Below are 10867 nucleotides of genomic sequence, written 5' to 3'. Positions count from 1 at the left end.
TCATTTTATATTTGTTGCACTCCTGCTGACATATATGGACATACTGTAAATATTCCAAGAGGTATATTTAAAAGACTTTGTAACAATGTTTCCCTAAATTCTGACTGTGTATCCTCAGTGAACATGCACAACCTATGTTTGGGATGACAAAAAGTGTCTAAATATATTCAAAATCTATACAACCAGTCACTTTAATGCATCGATAAATACAACAACAGAAAGGAAGAAACCATGTTGCAGTGGGATCAGATTTTGGTAGGTGTGTTATTGTAAGATCACTTTATTGGCCATATACAATTTCTTGCATTAGGAAGTTGTCTTTTCGCATTCCCCAGCTTGCTCTTCATGAGACACACAGACAGGCAGAGAAGCTGGGGGTCAGAGCGCAGGGTCAGCCATTTATACGGCGCCCCTGGAGCAGTTGGGGATAAGGGCCTTGCTCAGGGGCCCAACGGAGTAGGATTCCTCTGCCGGCCGCGGGATTTAAACCAGCACAGGCGCAGATCCTTAGCTAAAGTGCCACCGCTCTGACCCTAAGCTTAATTAATGTAGCAGTATATCCATTGCTCTCAAACGCTAAACTGAGTACCGGGTGTATTACACATCTCCGAGGAAGCACTTCATTGCTTAGACATGAAAATTGAGGAAATAATGGCACATTCTTCTGTTAATACCAGCTGAAAAGTAAGCCGCATAAGACACTGAGAATATAAGAACAAAAAGGTTACAAACGAGAGCAGGCCATTTGGCTTGACTGTTGGTGATGATAAAGTATTTGATATAGCACCTTTAAAAGTTGCAACACAAAACGCTTTACAGTAGGTGCAAAAAAAGTGTAAAAAGGATAGCAAGCTGCAGTAAACATACTGCATAAGAAAGACGAGTGGTTAGAAGTACAAGAGAAGATACATGGTCATTAGTAAATGGAGCGCAGACACAAGACACTAATTAAGTAAAAGCCTTTCTGAAAATTTAGTAGCTACTTGGATCTCATCCAGCCATTTCTTGAAAGAAACCAAGGTATGAGCAGCATGTATTGGGCAGCACGTATTATAGTCCCACAGCTATTATGGTAAAGAAGCACCCCCCGTTCATGGTTTTAAGTGCACTTTCACACTTACCCTTTGGTTCACCTTTCACACTTGATTCCGAAACTGAACAGAATAAAGGACACAGTGTTTGTTGTTAAACATTTCATCCTCATTCGTGACAAATTTCATAACAGGGTTGAGTTCCAGATCATGTACCAGCAGGGTGTTTGAAATTAATAATGGCAAGACTGTAACACATTAAAAATTTTGAGAATTTAAATTCACTCAATACTCAAGTGGACACTTTCACAAACATAGATATGCTGTTTCCAAATGGGTATCCAGTGAGTGCATCCATATATCTTATGTATTCCTTAAGTCTACTGAACTTTAATGTTGCTGTACTAGTTACAATTTAATCAAACATGATGACTACATTGTTGAGACAGGATGTTATCACAAGTCTAAATGAGATACTGTATAAAACTAATAGAATTATCATTTTTAAATTACACACAGTATGCAGAATTAATACTAAGCAGATAAATAATTATATCACTTTTAAATATTGATTATAAAACATCTTCTACATAGTGGCTTTAAAAACATATCACATTTAAAAGCAAATAAACACAAAAAAATAAACACGGAAGTGTTTCCTTCACAGCATTTAGTTTTTATTCGGAAACTTGAGCAGACTAAATGGACAAAAAAAAAAGACATTTTGTGAAGTGCAATCCATGTTAACGAATCCCATGAAATAATATCCATACAGTATAGTATTACCGTTTCATCTAGATGCCATTACTTACCCTACTCTTTTGCAAGCTATCATTAAAATTATATTTAATAAATGGAATTCACTGAAGCTTGGGAAGATTAACAATGACAAGTCAAATCAATCTCATACAGCTGCATCTAATCACAATCACCATCAAACTTACCAACATAAACTGATCTCAATGCTTCCATTTGCATTTTTCTCAAGCGTCCCTCCTCCCCATTTCCACCTTGTAGCTGCCCCTTGGTTCACTCAGTCTGAACGGGGCTCAAGCCTCAGGCAGGAGGCTACCTATTAACCAAGTGGGTTAAGCCAAACGTTTCTCACCAAGTCATCCCTAGTGGAATATTTTGAGCACATACTGTACTCTACCTCAACAGCAAATTGCAATATTAATGATTTAAAGATAGTGATCTAAATATACTGCAGACTTGTATCAGCTACAATGCAACTTAAGAATATGCGACCAACAGTTAATTCAAATCACTACTGAACTTATTTTAATCTGGGCTCTTGTTTTGTTTACCCATTTATTTGCTTTTAAATGGGAACTGCATTCCCAATATCTCAGACTGGTTATTGAATCTCAGTAATAAAATAAATTCATTGAAAGCATCGCAACATTTTACAAATTCCGAATTAAGCACAAGATCGTGAGCAAGATCGTGAGCACCATATCATCACAAACCCTGGTCTCGCCAAGGGCGAGAGTCCACAATTCGTGCCTTTTCTGCTCACTAGTCACTGTAATGACTAATGTAATGTGATGTACGAGTGAATATGTACAGGTTATGCTGCAGACATTTCACTGCAGAAATGCTCCAATTTGATTTGAATTAAACAAGTAAGTTTTACTTGTCGACAAAATCATCATGAAGTTGAGAGCAATACTTCTATTGGATTAAAAGGGATGTATTCAAAAGCCTGCATTTTTACAATGTAATAGGGCCACTTCAGCTGACCGGTTTTGTTGCCTTGTTCTGAATCACAGAATATGGTGCTGCACATACCTGGAAATTATTTTTATTTTTTTCTATTTATTTTACATACATAAGTTGTGATGTAAATTGAAGGTTTTACATGTTACTGTGTAAATTTTACTTTCATTGTGGTTTGAAATGCCCTCAATGATGATTCTTTCTAACCGAGAAATATAAAACGTGTTGCAGTTCCCCTTTAAATATGATACGTTTTAAAGCCACTATGTATATTTCTTGTAATAAATATTTCAATTATTTTTCTTATTACTATTTATACACAATTATGAATAATTTACAGTATGCTGTTATTAAAAAGCGATACATTTGCTAGTGTTATACATGATCTCATTTGGAGTTGTGGTACCAAATATTACAAACAAATGTGGTACCAATGTAATCATTGTCTTTCATGAAACTGTCGCAAGTAAACTACGCATAAAGTATGATTGGCACAGCATAGAACTAATGGGTTAATACACATTTAATACTGTACTGATTTGTCCGATAACCACATGCAGTGGGGGTACTTTGGGGATTCACTGTGCCATAAATTGCAATTTTAACTATTTCAGTTGTTTTCATTAGTTTATAGTCACTAAATGCTCATTGTTTTCTGAGAGATTCGATGAAACCAGGCACCTTTAAAAACAATGCATGGCATGTAATCCCAAACATTGGAAAAAAAACATCACGCCATCTACATTACATTTTGAAATGACAGTTAGGCTATGTATTTTATATGTTATATTTTCAATATTTTCAAGAAATCTGATTACTAGACTCAAAAAATAGATTGAATGAATTTACTGTTTAACAACTTCACATGCAGCCATATCACCCTGCAGCCCACAGCTGGCAGCCCCACTGAAGCTCAGCAGGTGTGAGCCTGGTCAGTACCTGGAGGGGAGACCTCCTGGGAAACACTAAGGTTGCTGCTGGAAGAGGTGTTAGTGGGGCCACTAAGAGGTGTTTGCGGTCTGTGTGTGTCCTAATGCCCCAGTATAGTGACAGGGACACTATACTGTAAAAAATAGTATATATAGTATAGTATAGTATAGTATACTGTAGATAAGACATAAAACCAAGGTCTGTGGTCATTAACAATCCCATGGTGCTTCTCAAAAAAGTAGGGGTGTTTTTCCTATTGGCCCTTACCAATCATGGCCTCCTAATAATCCCCATCTATGAACTGGCTTTATCACTCTGTTCTCCTCCCCACTAATAGCTGAAAAGCGCTATATAAGTGTAAGCAAAAACAAGTGCCACCTATTGATCTTCTTTTGAGGAGTGTAGCCCTAAATCCGGTATGCCGAAACGGAATGCGGTATAACAGTCTGCTTTTTTTGATGCACAAAAGAGATGGCTGCATCTGTACCATACTAATTTTAGATTTCAGAACTCTTATCACGCAAATTTTCTTTGTGGTATAATCAAAACAAGACTGTCTACTTAGTCATGTTTGTGCAGAATCTCTAAAGACTACAAAAAAAGCTTAATTTAGGCAACTGCTGTTCTGGCTCAGTGTTTTCCCGTTTTTAGTTCAGCCCGAGCTCTGAAAGATTTAATTGGATCAATTTGCACAATAAGTACAGTTTAACAGTATCCAGCTCTGTAATCATTCGCTGTAAAAGGATGCTTATCAAACCAACAGTACTGTGACTTCCCAGGACTTGGGTGCAGACCTCTGGTTTGATTTGTGCTAATGCTGCAAGACACTTGGCACTTGTCTTTTTATGCGAGATGCACAACAGAATGCCCAGTCAGATTATTCACAATCAGCTACAAACCAGAACTGACAGTCCCAATTTTTCTTACTGCATTAATGGTTCTTTGTACTACAAAATAGTAAGCAACATTATTGACCAGGTGCAACACTAACTGTATATACAGTAGTTCTTTCTTTGTTGGTTGTTAATCAAATATCATAAAATCACACATTCTAGAGGTTTCATTGATTCGGTAAGAATACGTTTATAGTCGCAAATCAATGAAGAATACTATGGTGGCTCAGACCATTAAAAATATAATCCTGTTTTAAATGTTTTATTTATTACATTCAAGTACTGAAAACGCAAAAGCCTTAATGCAGAGAAAGCATGTTGTGGAGAACGTACCTGTATTAACTTAAAATATCCTCCAGTAGATCTGTCTGGTTCAAATATTTTAAATACATGACTTGTAAAGTTCTCTATTAGATCCTTCACTCATAAAAAAAACTTTTAACATTATAAAATACCACAAAGTGGCATTAAATAACGTGCATGACATTCAAATGTCAGTCTAGTCTTTCAAAAAAACTAATTTGTGACATTTTTCTTGTCACATTTCTACTGCCAAGATTTATCCCGATAAAAATAAAGATCTTCAAGATTTCAGATAATTTAAAGAAATGTGTAAGATAATATGAATGCAGTATCTATGGGAATCTCATTTTTATTATAATTTACATTACAATCTTATTAATATTGACATCACAATGACTGGATGGAATATAATTATGTATAGTATAATGCCAAATAATTTTGGTCCTAGAGATTTCTCAAGTGACAGGATTAAAATAATCAAAGTAAATTACATTATCAATTTGGGAGCAATTCTATTTTTTTAGATTTTTAAAATGTATTTTGGAAGGTGAATATTAATTGTTACTGGTGTATATCTGTGCATACAGGTTGTCCTTAAATATTTTTAAGCAACAAAAGTTTCACAGCAAGACTGGGGGTGGGTACTGTTTATTTATACCTTTACAGAAGCCTGGCATCATATTATTTTTATATATGTGTTACGAAGGACAGGGAAGTTACCCCACAACAATAAAAGCAGCACAACCCGTTACCTTTTTCTTAAGCTGTGTAAGATGGGCACACTTCTGCTCTTGCTGGAATAAGATCACAGTGGTTCACAGTCTCAGAATTTACACAGTGCCACTTTCTAGACAGCGATGAGCTCGGCTACTACAAAAGACCAGAGTTCCTACTGTGTGGGATTTCTGTGCTGTCTCTGCTTTTCAGGGAGTCTGCAACAGGCTCCTGCTCACGGAACACCATTACATGTCGCTCCCGATAAATTAAAGGAACTTCTTTGATTTTTTCATCAAGCGCAGATGAAACCATTTTTGTTCTTCACTTAAGTCCGATTGCATTTATGATAGTTGCTAGAAAGCTTGATTATCTTGTGTCAACAACAAAAAAGTACAATTCAGGTCATATCTTTCCTTGTGAATAAAGGTTGTTACATTTATATGCTGGATTTTCAGATTATCAACACAAAAACCAATACCAGGGATGAAGCTGATAACCTGTTTTTTTTTCAAATTGAGATCCTCTGATAAATTAGCTACAAGCGACCAAAGAAGTTAGAGCAAATAGCTTGCTCTTGTTTGTAACCAATGTGATATTTTAAACAAGAACACAAAGATGGGTAGACATTAAAACTAGAAAGGTGTTGGCATTTGTTTTTTACACAAATGGTTGTGAAAGTCTCTAACAAAATAAAAAGCTAACACCCGGACCTTCTACATGAAAGTGTTCCAACAATAAAAGATTTATTTTTGACCAATTGTTTTAAAAATGATTGCTCTATGAAGACCTCTGACAGTTCTGTGGCACCAGGTTTAACTTACAGTAACATGCTAATATTTGTGGTTCTGAAGAGACCAAATATTTACAACATTGTGACACAGAAATTAACAGAATCATTTTGAAACATGGTTTTACAAACATTACCATTATTTGCAATGGAAAAAAATTGTTGTGCACTACTATAATGTTGAAACGATCAAAATATATACTAATCACTTGATGGTATCAAATACTATTTGCTTTCTACTGCTGCAGGAATTACAAACAGAAGGCTGGGTTATTTTTATCGGTTAAAGCTATTACAGAGCCACTAATGAAACACTCACAGGTCACTGCTTAGTATGTAAGACAGAAGATTTTGTTTGCAAAGACATTTCATTACAATGAGTGTGCCACTGTGTATGACTGCTTACTGCTGAGGTCAGGGCCCCAGTGTTAATACTTACCTTTTGCAGAAGATGTTACTGTAAATCAAGTGCATCCTAGTGAGAGAAGGCATTGGGCTAACCAACAGAGCAGACTGGCATACTAAAAGAAAACAAGCATGGAATAAACCTATTACTCGTTCCTTTGCAGCCTACGCATGCTGACGCAGCTACCCACCTGAACTACTAAAAGAAAAGCCTTCCACTAATAGAAAATTAAGCCCTGCATTACCAAATGATAACATGAATACTATAAATCAAGACCACAAAATACCTAAAGTTGTCCACAAGAAATGTGTATTCAGGGTGGCATTTGAGGTTTTTAAATGCATACTGTATCTCAATGATAATCACAACACTTGAAATAAGATGGACAATGTTTCTGCATAGTTTAGTCAACTGAAAGACAGTTCTCCTTCAAAGACCACTTCATTTCCAGGCTCAAAATTGTTCTTGCCCTGAAGAAGGCTCTCACGTTGGTACAATAATTGGCTGTCCAAGACTTAGGAGAACATCACGAAATGCCCTTAGCCAGTCAGCTGTACTGTACATTTCACAAATGGAGTTTCATCTAGCCATATTTTAGAAAGTCCCTTATGGACCTATGAGGAGTGACTGGAATGGAAGTTATTGCCTTAGATTTGATTAGAAGGCAGTGAGAAGTGGCTGAAACAGTCAGATATTGTAACGGGGCTGCTGTGCTGTCTATGTAGCCAAGAAAGACGATGGTCTGTTAGCCAAGCATCAGACATGCCTATATATTACTCATCCACGGGGATTTCACTGCAGCCTGAGTCACATTTCTTTGGTTTTTTTTTTTAATTTTGATGTTACACACTGCCAAGACAAACTAAAACGAACGTTTGGTTGAATTGATCAAATTTATTTTTTTATCTGAATCAATAACTTTGTCTATTAAAACCTCTCTCTGTAGTATAATTATTTGTTTCATTGTAAATCTATGCTTGTGACTGCCAGCAGTGTTCTTAGTCAAAAAGTAAACAGGAAGCTATCTAGGCATTGAATGCGTTATGCTGATGCACAAAAGAATCTCTGTATGCAACACATCCAGTCAAATTTTAAACAAAACTACAGATAATGTTACTTTTTGTATATGAAACATGGCACACTGTCACAATCAACACATTTCTAAGTTATGTGTGTTCATTCAAACTGACGGTGTCCACACACAGACCTGATCAGCCTCTGGCATAGACCGCTGTGGGATATTCTGTCACTCTTCCTGGGCGGCTGCAGCAGTTGGTGAATGTTAGCTGGGTACAATTGTCTTCTGCTGATGGCATCGATGAATTGGTGCCACAGATGTTTCTATTGGTCTTTTGGTCCCAGGTCAGAGGAAAAAGTTGGCCACTGAAGTCGTACCAATGTAATCCTAGCACTGTGAAGTTTTGCATTGTCCTGCAGGAAAACTGACATTGGCTTGAAGGATCATACTTTGCCACAATAATCCCTGAGCAGTAAGGCTGCCTCAATCCACCCTGAAGCTATTGCGGTGTTAAGCATAATTCCACTCTATAACGTCACATTTTCACTGCGTCTCTGGTGAGCTTGAACAATACAATAGCATAATGCTCTGGATGTAGGCTCCGCACGTTGTCACCTGCCAGGTCAGTCAAGAGAAAATCGTCATTCATTAGTAAATAAAATAATCCACAACTCTTTGCTGCATATTCTCTGACTCACAGAAAATAGTAATTTAGTTAATGAGCTGCCAGCATTACCCCTGATTGGCCTTTGAGCATGAAGATCATTTTCATGCAGATAACGAAGTATGCTGTATGTGTAGTTTCTTCCTGGATGAATACAGATGGGCGAGATGGATGTGACAGTCCCTGGCTGGTGTGGTGAACCTCTGCCTGTCTTTCAGAGACTGCTTCCCAATTTTTCTAGAAAAGTCTGATGATTGATGAAGCTGAACATGTCATTCTCCAGGAAACTTCCCTTACAGACAGGTTACCTTCAGTGACTCTGTTAATCACCATGATATATCTTCTTGCAGTTCTACGGCTTGTTTAAACAAAATAATTTTCAAATGTTGTTTGTACAGGTACTTAATTGACCAATTTTGGCAAATGTAACTCAGTTCAAATCCCAAACCCTGAGAACAAGCTGTTTTTCTGAAATCACAGTTGGGTGAGTATTTTATTTCCACTAGCAATACTACTCAGACAGTCAACAAGCCTATCTGCTCTCAATTCAAATGGAAATAGAATTACTGTATGTGGCCAATCAGATATGGACCTAAAACGTAAGGCTACTGCTGTCTATTGTGCATTAGTTTCCATAAACTTAAATAAATATGTAATAATTCACCAGTATGTCTTCCTGTATTCCAAAGCCAATGTTTTATGTACTGTACACTCCAAGTCTCATATAGCGATGTCTGCAAATAGCTAGAGGAAAAACAGAAAAACTGAAAACAAGATACTCCAAATTTTCTTCCAGTAAAACAGGAAATGGCACAAATTAAAACATCCAATCCTCAGAACTAAAGCAAATTGTGAACAGATTGGACAGCTTCAGGGCTAATTCAGTCAGGCAGCAATGGGAACTTAGCCTAAAATTTGTATGTGACAGAGCATGGTACTGTACTGATAAAGTTTGAACCCCTTTTAGTACAGATTCTACGAGCAGTATTTTTTTCTTACAACTAAATGCACACATTTATGTAATTTAATTATCCCCAGTTGCATATGAAAAGCTGTAAAGCAGTCCACGTTCTCATCAAACAACAAAAGCCACTGTACACTATAGCTGATTATATTAAATTTGTATAATTTTATCTTTACAAAGATTTAAACATTATGATGGTCTCTATCCTCCAATCCTACGGCCTATACGTGCGACATAAAAACGCTGGACAGTCAAAGCTGGTAAAGGAGGATGTTCTCTGTCTCAAGCGATTTCTGTCGCTCCAGGAGGAGGTTAATATGACAAATGTGTCTTCCTTTTAAAGAACTTCAAATAATGTACCAATTATCCGGCATTCCAACTCCACTGTTACACGGAATATTTACTGCAACTTGAAAGAGACCATTTGGCTGTGAAGCTTAAGTGTTTCACAGACCGCTCAGTTCCAACTCCCAGAAAATTCGGTTCACTTCTTGTTTCATGTGACCCTTCTGTGCCCCTCTTCTGTTCTTGTCTGAGTGCATCCACCTGTAAAATTGGTATTGTACAGGCAGGAGGCCGCTATCAATAATATCTGGCTTAACAAATGAATTACACTCAGCAAATAAGTTCTCCGCCTTTTTGACAGAGCAGCCGCCGATATACAGGCTCTGTCGATACATTTCATACAGGTATATTTAGTTGGGGACATCTATTAAAGAGTATCAACTGCAGCCATTTTTTCCAATTCTGATAAACAACTATAGAAATATGATTATACTTATGTTCACACCACATTTAAAAATAAAACTTACAAATAGAAAATATACAGTATGTTATGGTATCCTATTGTAATCACAATTAACTTTATGACTGAAAAATATTCATCTTACTCATTCTACAGAAACAGTTATTTAGTAGCAATGTAAATTAGTAGAGGGTTTTCAACAGCAGTTGTTTACCTCTTAAATGCAAATTAGCTGATAAGACTATCTATAGTAAAATGGTCAAATCTCACAATATCAACATTTACAACATAATATGCATTGCCCCAAATTAAAATTAAAGTAAACCTTAAAATTTTAATTGCACTACTTAAAGTTCTACAAATTGTCCCAGATTCGAATGCATTACAGCTTCACTGCAGAAGAAATGCCAGAAGTAAAACTAATAACATAATAATAATAATAATAATATCTGACCTGAGCACCTGTTACAGGACTCATCCAGTCCCGGGCAACAGAATATTAGTTTCAGGCTTACAGAAAATCAGAGAAATGTACAGTATGAATCTCTTTTTCCATCAAATAGTTGTCGCATACTGCAAAACATTAGTGTGACTAAAAAAGATGCTTTAGCTTTATTGAACCCAATTCAGTTAGCTATTATATAATTGTAACATTATATAAAAGTAACATTTCCATTAGGAGCACAATTT

The 10867-nt window shown here is 36.5% G+C and overlaps 1 protein-coding gene across 1 annotated transcript in view; it reads right to left on the bottom strand.

Annotated features, from left to right (window-relative positions):
* The window catches only part of LOC148649412 (G protein-coupled receptor 39-like), a 49583-nt gene that overhangs the window by 4390 nt on the left and 34326 nt on the right, over window positions 1-10867 (bottom strand). The gene's annotated exons all lie outside the window — the stretch shown is intronic.

This window comes from Lepisosteus platostomus, chromosome 14 (genome assembly GCF_059453375.1).
Source record: "Lepisosteus platostomus isolate fLepPlt1 chromosome 14, fLepPlt1.hap1, whole genome shotgun sequence".
Classification (NCBI taxonomy): Eukaryota; Metazoa; Chordata; class Actinopteri; order Semionotiformes; family Lepisosteidae; genus Lepisosteus; species Lepisosteus platostomus.
The sequence above is the reverse complement of the archived record's forward strand: the minus strand, read 5'-3'. Positions and strand labels throughout refer to the sequence as shown.